The sequence below is a fragment of the Daucus carota genome, chromosome 6 (assembly GCF_001625215.2).
Source record: "Daucus carota subsp. sativus chromosome 6, DH1 v3.0, whole genome shotgun sequence".
In the NCBI taxonomy this organism is placed as follows: Eukaryota; Viridiplantae; Streptophyta; class Magnoliopsida; order Apiales; family Apiaceae; genus Daucus; species Daucus carota.
Genome location: NC_030386.2, coordinates 17,769,382 through 17,791,355, shown reverse-complemented (window position 1 = coordinate 17,791,355; position 21,974 = coordinate 17,769,382). Strand labels below are relative to the sequence as shown.

The 21,974-nt window shown below is 33.7% G+C and overlaps 1 long non-coding RNA gene across 1 annotated transcript; it reads right to left on the bottom strand.

Moving 5' to 3' along the window:
- Positions 1–10,154: 10,154 nt before the first annotated feature.
- Positions 10,155–10,949, bottom strand: LOC135147014 (uncharacterized). The gene is made up of 3 exons (XR_010284291.1): positions 10,862–10,949; positions 10,631–10,771; positions 10,155–10,549 (listed from the first exon to the last, which is right to left on the bottom strand). It is a non-coding gene; the product is annotated as an uncharacterized LOC135147014 (long non-coding RNA).
- Positions 10,950–21,974: the final 11,025 nt, after the last annotated feature.

The window sequence follows — 21,974 nt, the reverse complement described above, 5'->3', positions numbered from 1 at the left end:
TAATACATTACTAAGAGTTTGAACTCCAATAATGCTCTCTATACACACTCCTAACACTATATTTTATTATTATTTAAACCTCACTATGACAAAAGTTCAAAGTCACATGGGTGAGAGTGAATATTAAATTATAAAAATAAGTTAAGAGCCATGTAGTGGCTCTTAAAAGAGAGGAGAGAGAAGGGGCTCCTAGTATTTTTAGGAACCACTAAGAACCTATTGGAGCTCAATTTTTTCTTATCCTCTTCATTTTTGGTTTTAAGAGCTAATTTAAAAGGCTATTGGAGATGCTCTGAGTATGATTTATCCGAGTATGTGTATAATGTAATGGGTTTGTTAGTTTTTGGTGGATTAAGTCGAATTATGGACCATCTGTTGTAGTTAGTTTTGAGCTTGATTATTTTATGATTTAAGATTAGTGGTGCCTGTTAGTTCAAGTCATTGAGTTACTCACTGTTGATTCCCGGTTGGTTAATTGATTTAGTTAATCTTTTTTTATAATACTTTGGTTTCTGTATAATGTGTTTTGGCCAGCTTCGTTTTAAAACAATGTCACGGCGAAACTTTGCTTAAGTTTAGTTAAATAGTTTTTTGTTAAATTGGTGATTTTAAGTTAGTAATCAAATTTCTTTTTTCATTAATTATTCATATTAAAACTTTTCACAAATCAATTGTTCTAATTCGCCTAGCTTAAGAATTAAGGTTGCGAAAATAATATTATAATCTCTGTGGACGAATCATTAAAGTATTAAAACAGTGATCGTGCGCTTGCGATTTATAAGGTATATTTTCTAGCCCATCAATGCTCATCTCGTACTTGCTCTGCATAAGCTTAGCAAATCTCTCGCACAAAAGATCATTAGTAGAACCAAATATAATGTCATCGACATATACTTGTACAAGAAATATATCATCCTTATGCTTTTTATGGAAAAGAGTTTTATCGATGATACCTCTGGTGAAACCATTTTCAAGTAGGAACTTGGAAAGAGTGTCATTCCATGTTCGAGGGGCTTACTTCAGGCCATAGAGCGCTTTGAAGAGAAAGTATACGAAGTCTTCAAATTCCTTGTCTTCAAACCCAGGGGGTTGTTCAACATAGACTTCCTCCTCTAGATCACCATTCAGGAATGCACTTTTAACATCCATTTGATATACTTTGAAGTTGGAATGTGTAGCAAATGCTAAGAACATCCTGATTGCTTCAAGCCTAGCAACTGGAGCATCGGTTTCATCATAGTCGATTCCTTCTTCTTGCGAATAACCCTTTGCTACCAGTCTTGCCTTATTCCTCGTAACAATACCATCTTCATCCAGCTTGTTTCTGAAAACCCATCTGGTGCCAATTATAGATTTTCCTTTAGGTCTAGGCACCAGCTTCCAAACTTTCTGCCTTTCAAATTGATTGAGTTCTTCCTGCATTGCAGATACCCAATCTGGATCATTTAGAGCCTCTTCAACTTTCTTTGGTTCTGTCTGAGACAAGAATCCAGCAAAGTTGCATTCATTTTGAGTTGATCGTCTAGTCTGCAATCCCGTGTCTGGATCACCAATGATTTGTTCAACAGGATGGTCTCTACTCCATACCCTTTGTCTTGGAAGATTCAATCTTGATGATTCACCGTAATCATAGTTGTGTTGAGTGTGATGACTAGTAGATCCACTAATGTGACTTGCTCCCCCTGAACTGATGCTGATTCTATTTGATGATCCTCCACTTTGACCACTGTGATCATGATGATCATTTGTATTGTTGCCAATACTTCCTCCAGATGGTTCAGGATCAGCAGTTCCTTCACTTGCATTAGGTTCCCTAGTATCAGCTTCAGCTTCATCTTCTCCTATGTAGATGTCATCTAAATTCTCAAATTCTAGAGAATTAGATTCATTTTCCTTTTGAAGACTTGGGAGCTTGGTATCATCAAATGTTATATTGATGCTTTCAATCAGCTTGTCGTCATTGATCAGATAAACCCTGTAGGCCTTTGACTCTAAAGAATAACCCAGAAAAATGCCTTCTTCAGCTTTAGCATCAAACTTTCCCAGATGCTCTTCCTTTAGAACATAGCATTTTGCACGAAACACATGAAAGTAACTCAGTGACGGTTTTCTGTTGGCCATTACTTCATAAGGAGTCTCATCCAAATCTTTGTTAATCAGGGTACGATTTTGAGTGTAGAAAGCAGTACTCACAGCTTCAGCCCAGAAATAGATTGGAAGTCTTGATTGACTAATCATTGTCCTTGCTGCTTCAATCAAGGTCCAGTTCTTCCTTTCTACGACACCATTTTGTTGTGGAGTCCTTGGAGCTGAATACTGACGAGAAATACCTTTATCAGTACAGAATTCATTAAGAACAGCGTTACGAAATTCTGTTCCATTATCTGATCTGATTGCCCTTACTGGCAGATTTGCTTCCTTTTCAATCTTCTTAATATGATTAATGATGACTTGTGCTGCTTCATCCTTTGTATGTAAGTATTTTGAGTAATCATCGACGATCACAAGAGCATATCTTTTCCTTGACATAGAAGGGATGTTGACAGATCCAAACAGATCCATATGAATCAGTTGAAGGGGTGAACCAATGTCAGTCATGCCTTTGCTCCTGTGTGATGCTTTCTTTGACTTCCCTTTTTCACATGCATCGTAGATTCCTTCTTGACAGAATTCTTTCTGCGGCAGTCCTCTCACAAGTTCTCTTTTGACTAAAGAATTCATAGTCTTAAAGTTCAAGTGTGAGAGCTTCCGATGCCATAACCAACTATCATCAGCAGAGGCCTTGCTGTAGAAACACTTGACCTCCCCCTTAATTGCTGAATCTATGTCGGCTATAAACAAACTTGATTTTCTTACACCACGGAGTGTAAGATCCTTGTTCTTCCGGTTCTGGATCAAGCAAACTTCCTTCTAAAAGATTACGTCGTATCCTTTGTCACAGAACTGACTGATACTCAGTAAATTGTGCTTGAGTCCTTCTACCAGAGAAATATCTTCAATGATGACATTTCCAACTTTCAGCTTACCATATCCCGTTGTGAATCCTTTGCTGTCATCTCCAAAGACTACAATCGGGCCGGTTCTCATAACCACATCTGTGAGCAGGGACTTTTCTCCAGTCATGTGTCTTGAACAACCACTATCAGGAACCCACACAACTTTGCTTTTCTTTCCTGTGCCCTGCATTCACAAATGGATTAAACTTTCTTTGGTACCCAGACGTTCTTGGGTCCAGGTGGTTTAGTAGAAACAGGAGTATCAACAGAATCTGATTTAATATGTGCTTGTTCAGGGGTGACTGGACTCTTCTCCTTTTTAGTCTTAGCAGAAGTGCTTTTAGACTTGGAGTTTGGAGTCTCCTTCTTCTTAGAAGGACTAGCAGTCTTTGCCATAGGGGCAACAGAAGGTGCAGGAATATTCATATTCATGGCAGGTGATGTAGAAAAAGATGCATTTAACATGGTAAAACATGCAGACATCATATTCATAGCACATTGCATGCAACCTACTTTACCACATGGCAAATGAACAGCATTCATGTTAACAGTATTAGGCATGCTAGTAACAGGAGTATCTACTTTAGTCATTTTACATGCATAAGTAATATGATTAGTAAAATTGCAATTGTTACAAACCTTTCTAGCACTAGGAGTCCTAGAGTTGGTTTTCTTAGTATCTAGCTTACCATTCCTGTTGTTCTTCTTTTTGTTGGAACTAGTACTTCCTAATCCAGTTTTATCAGAATCTTCTCTAACTTGAGGATTAGAAGGTACGTCTTGTGATTCCTGTTTTACTTGAGGCTTAACAACTTCCTCATTTTTCAACTCTTCCTTAATGACAAGGTCTTCTTCTATCATAGGTTCTGTTTGTGCCTTTATAAAGATAGGGGTCTTGGTTTTCTTTAGAATTTTAGGTATATTTGTTCCTTCAGGAGCATTCTCAGTTCCTGCTGAAACAAATATGCCTTCATTTTCTTTTCTCTTCTTTCTTTTAGAACTTTCAAAGAACTATAGTCAAGGCCAATAGCAACCTTCTTATCGACCCTTTGACTATCCAAGATCTCTTTATGTAGAAACGCAGAATTCTGATAGGCCTTAAGCTTAGTTTCCAGATCAGCTACTTGGGACCTAAGGGACTCCTCAATTTCTGCACTACACTTTTCCTTATTCTCTAGATATTCAATTCTTTCCTTAAGGTTAGTGTTCAAGAGTTTCTATAAAGCTAACTCGTCTATCCGTTCTTCAAGTTTAGCTATCTTTAGAGAGAGACTACAGTTATCTGATTCTGAAGCTAACAAACTAGTGTGCAAGTTATACATCTCTTGACCTAGTTCATTTATAGTCTTTTTATAATCAGCAGTAGTCATGTCATCAACAAATTTCAGGAGATACCTGAGATGGAGATTCCTCGACAGTGTCAGCCATTAATGCAAATGCATAGTTGCTCTGAACAGGTTCATCATAAGAATCCGTGTCATCCCAGCTTTTTCCCTCAGCAATGTATGCCCTTCCTTTATGCTTGGCAACCATTGCTTCCAACTTAGCTTTCAGCTTTTCATTCTCTTTCTTTAGATCCTCATAAGAATTCTTCTTATCATATGAGTTGCTTCTTTCTTTGACAAGAGCCGCTTTGAGTTTCCTGCACTCTGTTGCAAAGTGCCCTAAGTCATTGCAGTTGTAGCATCTGACTTTGCTCTTGTCGTACATGTTTGGTTTGTAACTGCCAATGCTTCCAGACCCTGACCCTGAGTATCCTCCTTTGTTCTGAAACTTGTTCCCAGATGCTTTCTTGTACCGGGGGTTCTTCCTGAACTTGATGTGCTTGAACCTTGCAGCCATATAAGCCATAGACTTATCCTCTAGCTGCTCCAGCTCTTCCTGAGTATAAAACTCATCCTCCGGTTCCACAGAAACTTCATCAATCTCAGCTTCTACAATTTCAGACTTGGAAGAAGTATTAGTGTACGGATATATAGCTCATCTCTTTTCTAGTATTTACACATTTGTGCACTAAGCTTTGTGAATGCACAAGAAACAGAATTTCATAGCGAATTATGAATGAACTAAAACTGCGGTTTTTATCTGTCCAGAGCAAAAGGAGAAACTAACGGAAGTGGAGCAGCAGCTGAAAAAAGCTGAGGCTACTGATAGGCCTAGATTGTAAAATGAGAAGGCAGCTCGTGAGTCACCAGCATTTTTTGTGCGATTATAACATGTTAACTATATTTGATTTTGTTTCGAATCAAAGTTGCAATTATGCTGAATAATTGTGTACCTGACACTGATTATAATTGACTATATCTTTCAGTTGTTTAAAGGCAGGTGGTGCTCCAGTTCACTTTTGTAAACATCTATATTATTACACTTAATCAATTGATTGATGTCGCCATTTATCAAGTTTTTTTTACCATTCTAAATACACAAAGAGACGCACAACCAGATGTTGTTAAAGAAGAATATGTGCAAATTTCATCTTCGGAGGTGCACTGATACACAAAGATTTGGCTTGTGCAGATATAATAGTTTGAGGATTAGATTTATGTTAAAGAAAAGTGAATATTATTTGTCTAGAAACAGGTATATATGGATACATTTTAATTTTAATATGATTCCTAATTGATAGTTTAATTTAGTGTTGTTGACTTTGGGTATTTCTTGTCGGATTTCTTTACATGATTAAAGAAAGTGCATGTTAATATATATGTGTGTGTGTAATTGAATAATGCTATTAGCTAATATATATATATATATATATATATATATATAAATTAAAAAAATATTTTAGCATCGGCATTTCGTAAAATATAACTGACACTAAAAGTATAACTTCAAGTTAAGGCATTTTAACCACCCCACGTTATAGGGCTAACCTTTAGCGTCGGCTATTTGACTAGCGACGCATATAGTATTTTTAAGCGAACTTTAAGCAACAGCATTCTACCAACCCGATGCTATAGGTCAAACTCGACGCTATAGGACAATCCTTTAGTGTCGGTTAACAAGTCTTTTGCGTTGCAGTTTAGCCATGATAAAATAGACCTTAAGCGTCGACTTTTTAACAGACGTGAGAAGAACATACCTATAAAATTTTCACCTTCGAGCTAGAAGGGCTGTTTATGGATCTGGGTTGTTCTTAGAGCATCTTCTTCATTGTTTACTGCATCGAAGAACAACATACTCTCCATTTAAATAAAATAATACAACTATAAAATAAAGATAATACCAACAAAATCTATGTTTTATTCTAATTTTGATTATGGTACAATTTTAAATGTAATTCAAAATTTTGAAGATGGTGAAATTTAAGAATTTATGTATAATCACTTCTAATCAAATCAAAATGAAATAGATATCCATGGTGTATGCGTGTATATAAGAATGCTTCAAAAACTTATTTAGGCCATCACTTACCAATTCATATGTGGTTGAAAGCTACGTATATATCGATCATATCACGCAAACAATTTAATCACTTGCGAAAATCAGACATATATGGAATGTGATCATAAAAGAAAGAGAAAAGAAGATAAGAGAGATGATGGTATGGAATGAAGATGAAGAATATAAGATTGGTTTCTTTTATAGAATGGTACCGAAGGATGTAGAGTTCTCTAGAAATTTCTTGAGTATGAGTGTTGGATATAAAGAAATATATGACACACAAATGTTACAAAATAAACAACTGGCAATTAGTTAGACCTCGAGTGTTTCTTAAATAAAAATTTAAAAATGTCTTATTTCACTCGAACGCATTTATCGAAGGCAAAGCAAACCGAATTACGAAAAAAATATATGATAATTTAAATTTAATTTTGCATACATTCTAAAAAAGAACCTAAAGTCACATGTTCTCATCCACCGAAAAACCAGTAAAACATGACCTTGGACAATTAATTAAGATAATAAATGTAAAATTATAACATGCTATTGAAGAAACTAAGAATATATACCTTCATAAAATCGAGAAACACGGATGTGTTATGAAACCCCAAAATCCAATTCATCTATTCCAAACCCTAAAATCCAATCAAACCATTCGGGTTACAAATTTAGTCGGGTCCAAGCTAGGTCCCAAAGTCGTGATTTTCAATCTAGGTCTAAGTTGGGACTCAAATAAAGGATAGTTCTTCAAGCTACCAATTGAATTGAGTTATAAACAGGACGGACTGGAAGTCATGTAAGATTGTGACAGAGGTTAGATGGTTAGATGGAAGAGAGAAGGTTATAGAGGGATGGTGGAAGGGATATGGTTATAGAGAGAGATGATGTGGGGAGAGAAACTATCGAGAGAGAAACGAGAAACAGAAAATGCGGAAATTAAATTATTATTTCGTTTTGTGGGGGGGGGGGGGGGGGGGGCTGAATTTATCTTTTAACAAAACTGTTATAAGATATAAATTGTTTTAATAATTAATGTCGAAATAAAGTTTTAACACGGCTCTTATAAATAACTATATATGGTGGAAAGACATTTAACATGAGTGATTAGTACAAACCATGGTAAATCTCTTTATATTAAATATAACTAATTTTTTTAATTATTCTATATATTAAATCTTGGTATATATGAAATAATAACAAACCAAATATCTGATATGATTATTTGGACTATACAAGAAACTAAACTCATATAAAAAAAAAATTGGTGTTAACCTTTAAATACAAACTTAAATTTAAAAACATATCAAATTTACATAGTTGTTAAGCTAAATACATATCATAGGTAATTATGGTTTTAAGATCCTTAACCCAAAGTTTGAAATAGATAGTAATGCATCTAATTTCAAATTAAACCATTTCTTTGATATATATATATATATATATATATATATATATATATAACATTAAAATTCTGACCAAATTTTTAATTCGAATTGATTTCACTCATAAAAAATATTCAAAAGGTGTGAAGAATGTAAAATTCAAAATATAAATATAATTTGATCCGTTTCAAATTAAAAATAAAACATATTTTCATGATATATGTGTGTGTAAGAGAGTTTGAAAAAGTAGCGCATGTAACAACTTATGAATTTTGAATTAGCAAATTCGTGATGTTTAATATATAAGAGAAATCTCGTAAACAAAAAAGAAATATATAGAATTTGAGCGAATCACCCGATGATCATTCGAGATAAAAAGAGAGTTTTTTAAACTTGACATTTATATTAGGAAAATGCTTGGTTCACATAATTGTGTACAAAAACATGTACATAATGATATGTGGTGAATTTTAATTGGATTGCCCCCTGCATTTACACCAACAACCCCAATTAAAATCCACCACATCACTTGCCACCTCATTATGTACAAATTTTATGTACACAATTATGTGCACATAGCACTACTCTTTCTATTATGGTCTTTTGTTTAGGTTATTTTTGTCTTTGAAAAAACACCTATACATATATACATATATGATATATAAAAAAGTTATGTAATGTGCAATGCCAACTGCCAAGATATATATGCACTTTTATATAAAAGATTCATAAATTATCATTTTCCCATTTCTTATGAATTATGATATTATTTTAAGATTTTTTTGTTTTATTAAATTATTATATATATTGTTGGATTATAGACAAACAACATTTAAAATAGACGTAACCTAGAGAATTTTCGAATGAACCTTGTCTTCCCCTTAAATGAGCCTACAAATTCTTTATAAACATGGTTTCAACATTGCCAAATCATTTCAAAATGGACGTAACCTAGAGAATTTTCGAATGAACCTTACCCAACAATTTTTTTACCATGAAGAATTCACCCATGTTTTTCCCAAGAACTCGTATGTTTGTTACAAGCCTATTCAACTATATACAAACCGAGTTGTTCACTATCTTTATACTCAATGACTAAAATTCAGTCTTAAAGTTTAAATCCTTGTTTTTTTACTCAATTAACACCTTGACACAGAGTCTTGATTGCATCCCAGGCCTCTTTGGCCGTCTTCTTATCAACAAGTATGAGTAAAATACCATCAGTTACCCTTAGTAAATCATGGCCAAGGCAACTTTGTCCGTTTTTTATTCAAAAGCTGAATTTGCATCACTCAGTTCTACCACCCTCCAAATTCCATGTGCAAGCAAAACGACTATCATCTTGAAGGCCAAAGCTATATAATTACTTCTAGACAACGTTTGATAACTCAGGCTAATCGACTCTCCGTCGGTTTAATTTATATCAATCATCAATATCGATGTCTTTGGCATTCACAAAGAACCTCCAGGAACTGTTACCAAATTTTGTTAATAATTTATATGATATAAATGTATTAACTATTTGATATTAAACTAGAAAGGTAAAACACATAATATATGCTTGTCCATAAACTTTTCTTTTATTTCTGAGAGCAGTACAATATATAGATAGATTCGAAACAAAAAAAATCTAAAAGCTAGGACATGACTCAAAAAAAAATTCCTAAACAAAGAGTACCTCAACGACTACAGACTCGCTACTATTGCACAACCAGGTCATGCTGACAAATATGTGCTCTGCAAGCACCAAACATATTCTGAACATTAACAAATTTAAAGACAAGTTTTAAGTGTGCAACTTAAATAATTTGGGTGTTTGGCTAATTTTATATTATAGGTGACTTATGATTATTAAAACTGTAATAAAAAAAATTATTTAATAGGTTATTTATATGTATGGAAATTGACTTTTAATAAAAAAAAATATATGAATAAAATAAGTTGTTCAAAGTATATTATATCAACTTGTGACATGAAACCGTTTTTTGTTTTTGCTTATATTTAACATGAAGTTGGTTTTTGACTCATTAAGTACATATTTGACTTATTATACACACCTACATTTTGTAGTTAAATTTAAAAAATGACTTTAAGTTCCTTGTTTGAAGCCCAACAACCACCATTCATCAGAAGCCTTGTTGTTTTCTTTCAAGCTTTTCGCTCCAATTAATGTATCAAATTCTATGATAAACATCATGTTGAATTGAGACCGGGGATTGGAATTCTTTCCCATTCCCAGAATGTTTTGAGGTTTCACCTATGGTTAACAACTAAAGCTGCTGGCAAAGTTAGTGGTTGAGATAGATTATTTGATGACTCGACCAGAGGTTTTGTGCTTGGAGGGGTATCTTAATGAGAGATGTATTTGAAATTACAAGAGCGGTGTGGAGGAGGGTATTGATGGCACATTTTTCATTGTCTGCCAAATGAAATTAAATTTCGTTACCATCACTAACTAATCTTTGCATCAAGACACTGTAGATTTATATATAAACACAAACTAGATATAAAGGTGGGAAACTTTCTCTCGTAAATACCCAGAATTGTTGTAGGGTGTCCGTATATATATTTATTAGCAACTTCAAAAACTGTTTATTATCACCTCCAATCTCCATCTCCGTTTGCTTCGTCTTTATCAAAATCCTCAACTTCTCGATCTAAGATTCCATTAGTTCTTGTAATAAGTTGGTGTAGCTGTACTCTCAAAAAGCTTGGAAACATTAACAAGGCAGCAGCAATTGATGCTTCCGCTGTCATGTTTGCTGTCGGGTCTGGAAGACCAGCAGTCTATTATAGTAATCACACTTTAAAAGTTAATAACATACATTGCTAAGTTCAGTACCACCTATGTAAACTATGTAGACTTACTTGGATCTTGTCTGCAACTTCTGATATAATAAGACCCCGGTCACCCTCCGCTGAACATGAAATGCAGCATAATGTTTGAACGTTCCATTCATACTTTGGCTGCCTAGATCTCCATGGATTAGAATAACAGTGGAAGCAAATCTGAAACAAAAGAAGTGATGAAGACTAGTATGAAAAGTCATTCATTACTGCTAACTACAAGAATGTCTACAAAAGAGATTTATTTTCTACCTATACTCTGGTGCAGAAGCTTGATTTGAACGGTGAGTTCTTCCCAACTGCTGAATAGCGCGATCAGCACTCCAGGGTAATTCTATACCTCCACTGATATAACAGTTATCAATTTATATAATATAAATACAAACGGAAAAGACAGTTGGCATGTTAATTAGGCATAAAGTTGTCTACTATTTTATACCTGCTTTGTTGCTCTTCTATCCACTTGCAATGATACGCCAGCGGATTCAGCCACAGAAATGATAGCAATTAGCTTTCTTCCATCCATGAATGATTGCTTTTCATTCATGTTGACCATATCCCTGGGCACACCCTCTTTGGAGCATTAAAACAGAGCACTTCAGCAGCCACATAATAAAAGCAAACACTTGTACAAGGATGCAAGCACAAGTTTTATGTTTAATGTATATTTGAGCTTAACATAATAGGAAGTATGAATAAAACTAATGCGACAATATGTACATGAAACGTGATACATGATACATGATAAAATAAAGGCAAACAGAACATCCAAAGTACCCCTAAAATGAATAAAATTTTCACCTTTGTAAGTGGTGTTTATGGTTTTTTATTGTTCTTGGAGCATCTTCTTCATTGTTTACTGCATAGAAGAACAACATACTCTACATTTAAATTAAAAAAATTACATCTATAAAATGGAGATAATACCAATGAAATCTATGTTTTATATCTAATTCTCATTTTGGTTCGATTTCAAATATAATTCAAAATATTGAAGACGATGAAATTCAAGAATTTATGTATAATCACTTCTGATCAAATCAAAATGAAATAGATATCCATGGTGTATGTGCCTATATAAGAATGCTTGAAAAACTTATTTAGGCCATTACTTGCACTACAATTCGGAAAGTTACAGTGTATATCGATCATATCACGCAAACAATCATCACTTGCGAAGATGAGAAATATATGGAATGTGCATGGGTATAAAAGAAAGAGAAAAGAAGATAAGTGAGATGATGGTATGGAATGATGGTGAAGAATATCAGATTGGTTTCTTTTATAGAGTGGTATGGAAGGATGTAGATTTATCTGGAAATTTCTCGGTCTCGGGTATAAATTACAGGCCCTGCCCAAAGAGAGGGCATCCAGGTCGACCGTCCAGGGCCCAAAAATAGATATATATGACAAATTTTACAAAATAAAAAAATGGCAATTAGAATGAGCTCTAGTGTTTCCTAAGTACAAATTAATATATTTTTTATTGCAAACGAAAACCGGCCGAATTTGTACAATTCGGTTCGGTTTTTCGAGTACGGTTCGGTTTTGCACAGCGCTAGTTATGATTGTATATGATGCACACTTAAAAGAAGGCAAAATTAATAACCAAATTACGAAAAAAAATATGATAAAATTAAATTTAATATTACAAAAATTCTGAAAAGCCCCTATAATCACATGTTCTCATCCACCTAAAAACTTGTAAAACATGACCTTGGACAATTAATTAAGATAATAAATGTGAAATTAAAACACGCAATTGAAGAAACTGAGAATATATACCTACATAAAATGGAGAAAAGAAGATGTGTTATGAAACCCCCAAAATCTAATTCATCTATTCAAAACCCTAGAATCCAATTAGACCAATTGGGTTACAAATTTAGCCGGGTCCAAGCTAGGTCCAAAAGCTGTGATTTATCAAGATAGGTCTAAGTTGGGACTCTAATTTCACCTCGTTCTTCAAGCTAAAAATTTAATTGAGCTATAAACTGGACGGATTCAAAGGCATGTCAGATGGTGAGGGAGGTTAAATGGTTTGATGCATGGAAGAGAGAGGGTTAGAGATGGGTGGTGAAAGGAATATCCAATATGGATATGGTTATAAGGAGATGGTGCTGAGAGAGAGACTGTCACGAGAGAAATGGGGAAACAGAAAATGCGGAAGTAAAATTATTATTTCGTTATGTATGTGGGATGTTTTGCGGAGGAGAGCCGGAATTTTATCTTTTTACAAAGTTGTTATAGAAATAAATTGTTTTTAATAATTAATGTTGAAAAATATATTTTCACACGGGTCTTATATATAAATAACTATGATGGAAAGATATTTCACATGAGTCATTTGTAAAAGTAATGGTAAAGCCTTTTATATTAAGTATAAGAACGTAGCACTAGAGGAATTAGGTTTAATAGATATGTTTTGTTGTGGTATATGATTGACCCGGCCCATGCAGCAACAATTATCCACACGCTTATTTAAATTGATCAGATTTTTAAAAAACTCTACATACTAATGTCACAAAACTTCATTATGACTTCATCATGCATGTATATATATCGCATCAATCAATCTGCTCAACATATGGATGCTAGCACATATAATATATGTATATCTGCATATAGTTCATATATAATACAGAAGACACTAATGTAAGACTACCACTTACTTCTGTCAAATACTCTCTTAATGTAATAAAAATATGAAATAAAAAGTTTCTTGGCACTTTTGGCTAGTTGATCAGCAAGTAACCAGATTATAACCTATCTAACTATATTATCATAAATGTATATTATGCACGGACAACATTCACAAGTAAACTATTAGCCTGTTTCTACTTATACAATTCATTTGTCCTTTAATGTCTAACTAATTGATTGTGCAATTTGATTTGTATTGTGCATGATGGAGGGTATAAACGAATATAGAATAGAAACTTGACATTCATAACAATGGGAGGCGCTGGACATAAGATACCGAGTTATGAGCCAAGAAGATCCCTTTTACTTATTAGTCATTTTTGTGACGGACCCACAAATACTAACCGACTAAAGCATGCATGATACGATAAATAAACGAGAATTACAGAGTTATAAAATATTAGAACTAAAATCTAAATCCACAATCCCCGGAATCACCAGGATTGAGTATGAACAACATCTAAAATATTACAAACCCAATTTAAGTCTACGTCATTACTACAAGTTTTAGAATCCCAAAAGTATCCAAAAGTTAAGATAAGGGAACTACGAGTTCCCAACCTGCTCCATCATACGACGGTAGGCAATGCCCGATCCTGAGGTGGTCTACGGGCGGTCTGCTTGAAACGAGCCATTCTCGGGTTTCACTGAAGGGTTATAATAAACAATACAATATATGAGCAAAAAGCTCAGCAAGTGAAAGCAATATACAACAGTTCACAGTATGCAATATAAACAAGTGCAAAAGCAATAATGGATATAACAGGGTATAATCACAAGTAAAGGTGCAAAGTGAGATAGCAAATTTATTGGAATTGGAAACACACAGCGCTACGAGCATTGAGGGGTGATCAGCCCACACCAAGCTCCGAACCACATAAAGTGATTCAACCAGGGAGGATCCTCGACACACATTGGCCATATACAGACATCAAGCTCCCCGCTACTGATGCTGCAATTAATTGACTGGCGCCTCAGTCTTAATATAAAATTATTATCCAATTCCTCTTAAGGTCTTTTCTATTCAATTCAATTCAATTTCAAAAAGGGGTCTTGATCAAAGACAAGTCATTAAGCAAGGGTGATTTCAAAATATAAGTGATCTTTCTAAAAGAGGGAATGTTATTAAGATCAGGGTTCCAAAAGAGATAATTCAGTTTAATGTGGGGTATCAAGTTCTCAATATGAATTAAAGGACTACTGGAGTATAATCATGTGGGTGTAAGGTGATACTAAATGAAAAGGTCAATACAAGTGTTAAGGGGATTCTTGAACTCTGAAGTTTAATCATGTGATGAGAACAGGGTGATTCAGTTCTATGTAAACAGTAATTAAGCATTCACAGGGTATATAATCAATCAAGCAAGTATAAAGGAGAGTATATAGTTCCACTTGCCTGGACTAAGCTTATAGAACACTTGCACTGAATCTTCTAGAGGTTCCTTGCCTGCCTCCTACTTGCACCTATAATTAATAGTATCCTCGTCACTACAATGCTAACTACCCTTTCGTGTAAATGTATATACACACACACACACACATATATATATAAATATATACACTTAAACTCAATTAACAAGTCACATATTCGTCAAGTACTGCATATAACAAATAAAGCATGGCATTCTACTACTTAGTTAATATCACTTAATAAATCTCTAGTTATCCCCTAAGTCACTTAAGCAATTAATCAAGTAACACATAAGGTCTAAGACCAATACTTCCTAATTACATTCTACTGACTTCAACTTAACCAAATAAGTGTAAGGCACACTTGTGCCCCACCTTACAAGACTCACAAATGAAATGCATCCGAAGTGGCTTACTAATATGCTTACCTTGGCAACACTTGTGTGCCTTGGCAAGAATGATGCATCTAAACTAAGTGCATTGACTTAAACTAACTTGCACTATCTAATATGACATAAAACTAACTCATGGACTCAATATGAGGTCAAGGCCTCACCGATGACACACTCATATGCAATGCATTCTAACTTAGTTCTAAAATGTGACTCTATGTGTGACTCTTGTGTATTTTAGTGGAAATGAGGCATCTTCACTTAAGGCATTCACTCCAAATTAATTTCTACAGGTTTATGTGATCCTAAACTAACATTTTGAAGTGGTGTAACTCAAGGCCTTGCCTACAAGGACCTTTAAAAACTAATGCACTCTAGTGGTTACTCTGCTTAGGCAGTTTGGCACCTCTTGGAGGGCCTTGGCAAAAACAAATGTTTCCACCATGTGCCTTAGTGAAATTTAGACTCGTCTGGATACCTAAGACCTTAATCTAGGTTGTGCAATTGGTTTGACACTAAGACCTTGCTCAGGCCTCTCTAGGCCTCCATTCCAAGTTGGTATAGAATAACCTAACTAGCTAAGTGCACTGCCCTGTTTTTATTAACTTGTAACTCACTTAATTAACTCAATTATCCATTCCAATGACTTGTTAAGCTTCCTAAGACTTTATTAAACTCATCTAAGGCAAGGCCCCATGAAGGCCTCACTAATGACATGGTTTTTAACACTCAAAAGTCCAATATGCTACAAGGTGCCCTGTTCTGAGGTATTCTCTGAAATGTGTGTGTGCACCTATCAATATGGATGTTTTTATGACTTTGAAAGCTACTGGAGACTTGTACAAACCAAGTCCCATCTTACGAGAGCATGGGCCTATCAAGGCCTCACCAATGACAAGCTCAAAACCTCTAATTTCTAGTCAAAATTTATTTGATAGGTTATTTATTTGAGTAATGAAATTGACTTTTAATAAAAGTAATCATATAAATAAAATAAGTTGTTCAAAGTATATTATATCAACTTGTGACATGAAACGGTTTTTTTGCTTATATTTAACATGAAGTCGATTTTCGACTCATTAAGTAGATTTTTGACTTATTATACACACCTGCATTTTGTAATTAAATTTCAAAAAGGACTTTAAGTTCCTTGTTTGAAGCCCAGCAACCACCATTCATTAGAAGCCTTGTTGTTTTCTTTCAAGCTTTTCGCTCCAATTAATATATCAAATTCTATGAGAAACATCATGTTGAATTGAGACCGGGGATCGGAATTCTTTCCCATTCCCAGAATGTTTTGAGGTTTCACCTATGGTTAACAACTAAAGGCGCTGGCAAAGTTAGTGGTTCAGATAGATTATTTGATGACTCAACGAGAGGTTTTCTGCTTGGAGGGGTATCTTAATGAGAGATGTATTTGAAATAGAATGTATAAATACGTTTTAGTAAAAATATAATTTGTCCTTTAAGATAGATTTTACAATAAAGAGGCCCTAAAATATATCAAATACTGACATGATAATTTTTTTTAATATTACAAATTTGCTAGTACAAGAGATATAAATATAAATTCATGTATTAAATTAGGATATAAAATTAATTTGAATTTATGTGCTCTCATTTTACTAGTGTAAAAAACATTATATATTTCAAGGCCCAAAAAAGAAGATATGCCACAAATATTGCATAACTTAAACTACAAGAGCCATGTGGAGGAGGGTATTGATCACACATTTTTCATTGACTGCCAACTGAAATGAAATTTCGGTACCATCACTAACTAAACTTTGTGTCAAGACATTGTAGATTTATATATAATTAAACACAAACAAGATTTAAAGGTGGGAAAATTTCTCTGGTAAATACCCAGAATTGTTGTAGAGTGTCCGTATATATATTTATTAGCAACTTCAGAAACTGTTTATTATCACCTCCAGTCTCCATCTCTGTTTGCTTCATCTTTATCAAAATCCTTAGACTTCTCCATCTAAGATTCCATTAGTTCTTGTAATAAGTTGGTGTAGCTGTACTCTCAAAAAGCTTGGAAACCTTAACAAGGCAGCAGCAACTGATGCTTCCGGTGTCATGCTCGTTGTCGGGTCTGGAAGACCAGCAGTCTATTATAGTAATCACACTTTAAAAGTTAATATAATACATTGCTAAGTTCAGTACCACCTATGTAAACCATGTAGACTTACTTGAATCTTGTCTGCAACTTCTAATATAATAAGACCCCGGTCACCCTCCGCTGAACATGAAATGCAGCATATTTGAATGTTCCATTCATACTTTGGCTGCCTAGATCTCCGTGGATTAGAATAACAGTGGAAGCAAATCTGAAACAAAAGAAGTGAAGACTAGTATGAGAAGTCATCAATAGCCGCAAACTACAAGAATGTTTACAAAAGAGATTTATTTTCTACCTATACTCTGGTGCAGAAGCTTGATTTGAACGGTGAGTTCTTCCCAACTACTCAATAGCATGATCAGCACTCCAGCGTAATTCTAGGTTGAAGTGTACAACAGTTATCAATTTATATAATATAAATACAAACGGAAAAGACAGTTGGCATGTTAGGCATAAAGTTGTCTACTATTGTATACCTGCTTTGTTGCCCTTCTATCCACTGGCAATGATACGCCAGCAGATGCAGCCATAGAAATGATAGAAATTAGCTTTCTTCCATCCATGAATGGTTGTTTTTCATTCATGTTGACCATATCCCTGGGCACACCCTCTTTGGAGAATTAATTAACAGAGCACTTCAGCAGCCACATAATAAAAGAAAACACTTGTACAGGGATGCAAGCACAAGTTTTATGTTTAATGTATATCTGAGCTTAACATATTAGGAAGTATGAATGAAACTAATGCTACAATATGTACATGATACATGATACATGATAAAATAAAAACAAACATAACATCCAAAGTATCCCTAAAATGAATAAAATTTTCACCTTTGTAAGTGGTGTTTATGGTTTTTGATTGTTCTTGGAGCATCTTCTTCATTGTTTACTGCATAGAAGAACAACATATATACTCTACATTTAAATACAAAAAAAATTGCATCTATAAAATAGAGATAATACCAATGAAATCTATGATTTATATCTAATTTTGATTTTGGTTCGATTTCAAATATAATTCAAAATATTGAAGACGATGAAATTCAAGAATTTATGTATAATCACTTCTGATCAAATCAAAATGAAATATCCATGGTGTATGTGGTGTATGTGCCTATATAAGAATGCTTAAAAAACTTATTTAGGCCATTACTTGCACTACAATATGGAAAGTTACGGTGTATATCGATCATATCACGCAAAGAATCTAATCACTTGCGAAGATGAGACATATATGGAATGTGGGTATAAAATAAAGAGAAAAGATGATAAGTGAGATGATTGTATGGAATGATGGTGAAGAATATCAGATTGGTTTCTTTTATAGAGTGGTATGGAAGGATGTAGATTTATCTGGAAATTTCTTGATAGTATGTGAGTGTTGGATATTAATTATAGGCCGGCCCAAAGGGAAGGCATCCAGGTTGACCGTCTAGGGCCCAAAAATAGATATATGAAACATTTTACAAAATAAAAATTGGCAGTTAGAATGACCTCTCTAGTGTTTCCTAAGTACAAATTAAAATATGTTTTATTGCAAAAAAAAAAACTGGCGGAATTTGTACAGTTCGGTTCGGTTTTTTGAGTACGGTTCGGTTTTGCACAGCGCTAGTTATGATTGTATTTGATGCACACTTAGAGAAGGCAAAATTAACAACCAAATTACGAAAAAAAAATATGATAAAATTAAATATAATATTACAACAATTCTGAAAAGCCCCTAAAATCACATGTTCTCATCCACCTAAAAACTAGTAAAACATGACCTTGGACAATTAATTAAGACAATAAATGTGAAATTACAACACGAAATTGAAGAAACTGAGAATATATACCTACATAAAATCAAGAAAAGAAGATGTGTTATGAAACCCCCAAAATCTAATTCATCTATTCAAAACCCTAGAATCCAATTAGACCAATCGGGTTTAAAATTTAGCCGGGTCCAAGCTAGGTCCAAAAGCTGTGATTTATCAAGATAGGTCTAAGTTGGGACTCTAATTTCACCTCGTTCTTCAAGCTAAAAGTTTAATTGAACTATAAACTGGACAGATTCGAAGGCATGTCAAATGGTGAGAGGTTAAATGGTTTGATGCATGGAAGAGAGAGGGTTAGAGATGGGTGGTGAAAGGGATATCCAATATGGATATGGTTATAAAGAGATGGTGTCGGGAGAGAGACTGTCATGAGAGAAATGGGGAGACAGAAAATGCGGAAGTAAAATATTTATTTCGTTATGTATGTTGGATGTTTTGTGGAGGAGAGCCAAAATTTTATCTTTTTACAAAGCTGTAATAGACATAAATTGTTTTTAATAATTAATGTTGAAAAATATATTTTCACACGGGTCTTATATATAAATAACTATGATGGAAAGATATTTCACATGAATGATTTGTAAAAGTAATGGTAAAGCCTTTTATATTAAGTATAAAAACGTAGCACTAGCCGGAATTAGGTTTAATAGATATGTTTTGTTGTGGTATATGATTGACCCAGCCCATGCCGCAACGATTATCCACACCCTTATTTAAATTGATCAGATTTTCAAAAAGCTCTACATACTAATGTCACAAAACTTCATTATGACTTCATCATGCATGTGCATATATCGCATCACTCAATCTGCTCAACACATGGATACTAGCACATATAATATATGTATATTTGCATATAGTTCATTTATAATACATTGAGGACACTAATGTAAGAATACCACTTAATTACTTCTGTCAAATACTCTCTTAATGTAATAAAAATATGAAATAAAAAGTTTCTTGGCATTTTTGGCTAGTTGATCAGCAAGTAACTAGATTATAACCTATCTAACTATATTATCATAAAAGTATATTATGCACGGACAACATTCGCCAGTAAACTATTAGTCTGTTTCTACTTATACAATTCATTTGTCCTTTAATGTCTAACTAATGAATTATGCAATTTGGTTCGTATTGTGCATGATGGAGGGTATAGACGAATATAGAATAGAAACTTGACATTCATAACAATGGGAGGCGCTGGACATCAGATACCAAGTTATGAGCCAAGAAGATCTCTTTTACTTATTAGTCATTTTCTTCATAAAACCCTCTTCCTTGAACCGTCCATAATATACAAAGCTCCTTTCATCATTATATTATGTTTCGAATAAATTTTTCACACATGATCTTCTGATGTAGAACAAGAGGCTCTTGATTTTGAAGAGAAATTGAACAATAAAAAGACATGTACCGAATAACCGAAAAATTTTCAGTTCGGTTAACCAAACTACAAATTTCGGTTCGGTTTTTGGTAGCGAAAATTTTAAATTTCGGTTATTCGGTTTTTAATCGCGGTTAACCGAAAACCGAACGATTAGCCGAATTTTTAATATTTTATTAGTTTTAATAATATATGTTAGTTATTTCCAGTACAAGTGTGTAGATATTTGATTATAATACTATATTGCTCTAGAATCTATTTTCTTTCTGGAGTTTTTGAGAATCTAAGGACTTAATACATACACTTATTCAAGCCCCATCTCAAGATTTACTCGCAATTTGATCATTTCAGGTATACTCTGCTCTGTTTACCATTACTGTGTTTTGTTTTTTAAGTTTATATTATATGGATTTTGCATTTGTATTGTTTTAGATTGTATCCTCATAGTTTCTGCCATTGAACAAAGCAACCCTCAAATGTATTAGATATTGGTCTAAATTTTGGCTATTAATATCGGTTTTCGGTAATAACCAAAATAATAATTTCGGTTTCGGTTACAAACCGAAAAAATTTCGGTTCGGTTTTCGGTAGGTGATTTCTACTTGTTTCGGTTAACCGAATGCTCACCCCTGCGAAAAAGTAAACTGGAGTCACCAAGGATAGAAAAAGGAGCATACATGCATGATCCTAAAAAAATCAAGAAATATACCAATAACATGCTTGGTAATTACAGGAGATTTACAGGGCATGTACATTCATGCATATGCATGATCATGCTACTTAAATTATTAGATAATGATAATTAGGATTTTTATTATTATTTTACTTAGGGTTTTATATCCCTATATATACAATTATCACATGTACTCTTGAAATTTTCAATTAATTAAAAATATTGAAATTTGTTTATCTTTTCTGGTGAATTTCAAATTTTTATTGTTCAAATTCGTGTTAATGTATTTGAATAATTTTTTTATGACTGACGTTTGTTGATCTTAGCTCTGTACTACATAAATTGATAGTCAGGTATAATTGCTCGAGGCATCATCGAAAGCCGGTTTGAAGTTTTTCACAATATTGGTGAGTTTATATTAATATTCTAACAATATATGAAGGAGAAAAAGATTAAAACTGACAAAACTAAAAGATATTGCCTCAACAAATATGATGGTTTTAGTCATCCTAAGGAAAATATAATTTATATGCATGATAATCGGTACAGAATCTCACAATCAGAATTCTGTTAGTAGAAAAACAAAAAATATGGCCTTACGGTCTTTGATGGGTACCTTGAAATTGAAAATTTTCTCGAATGAGTTGCGAAAGTAGAAAGGTACTTCAAAATTATAAATCTTCTTAAATTTTTAGGAGTCAAATACTTTTTTAATAAATTTAGTAATATGAATTTTTATTGGTGGAATTCTCATCAATATAATCGAAATACAAAAATGAAAAAATAAGTCCGGAGTTAGAGGCGATGTTGGATGCGATAATGCGGCTTTTTCACTTATCTTGAACAAAGTTGC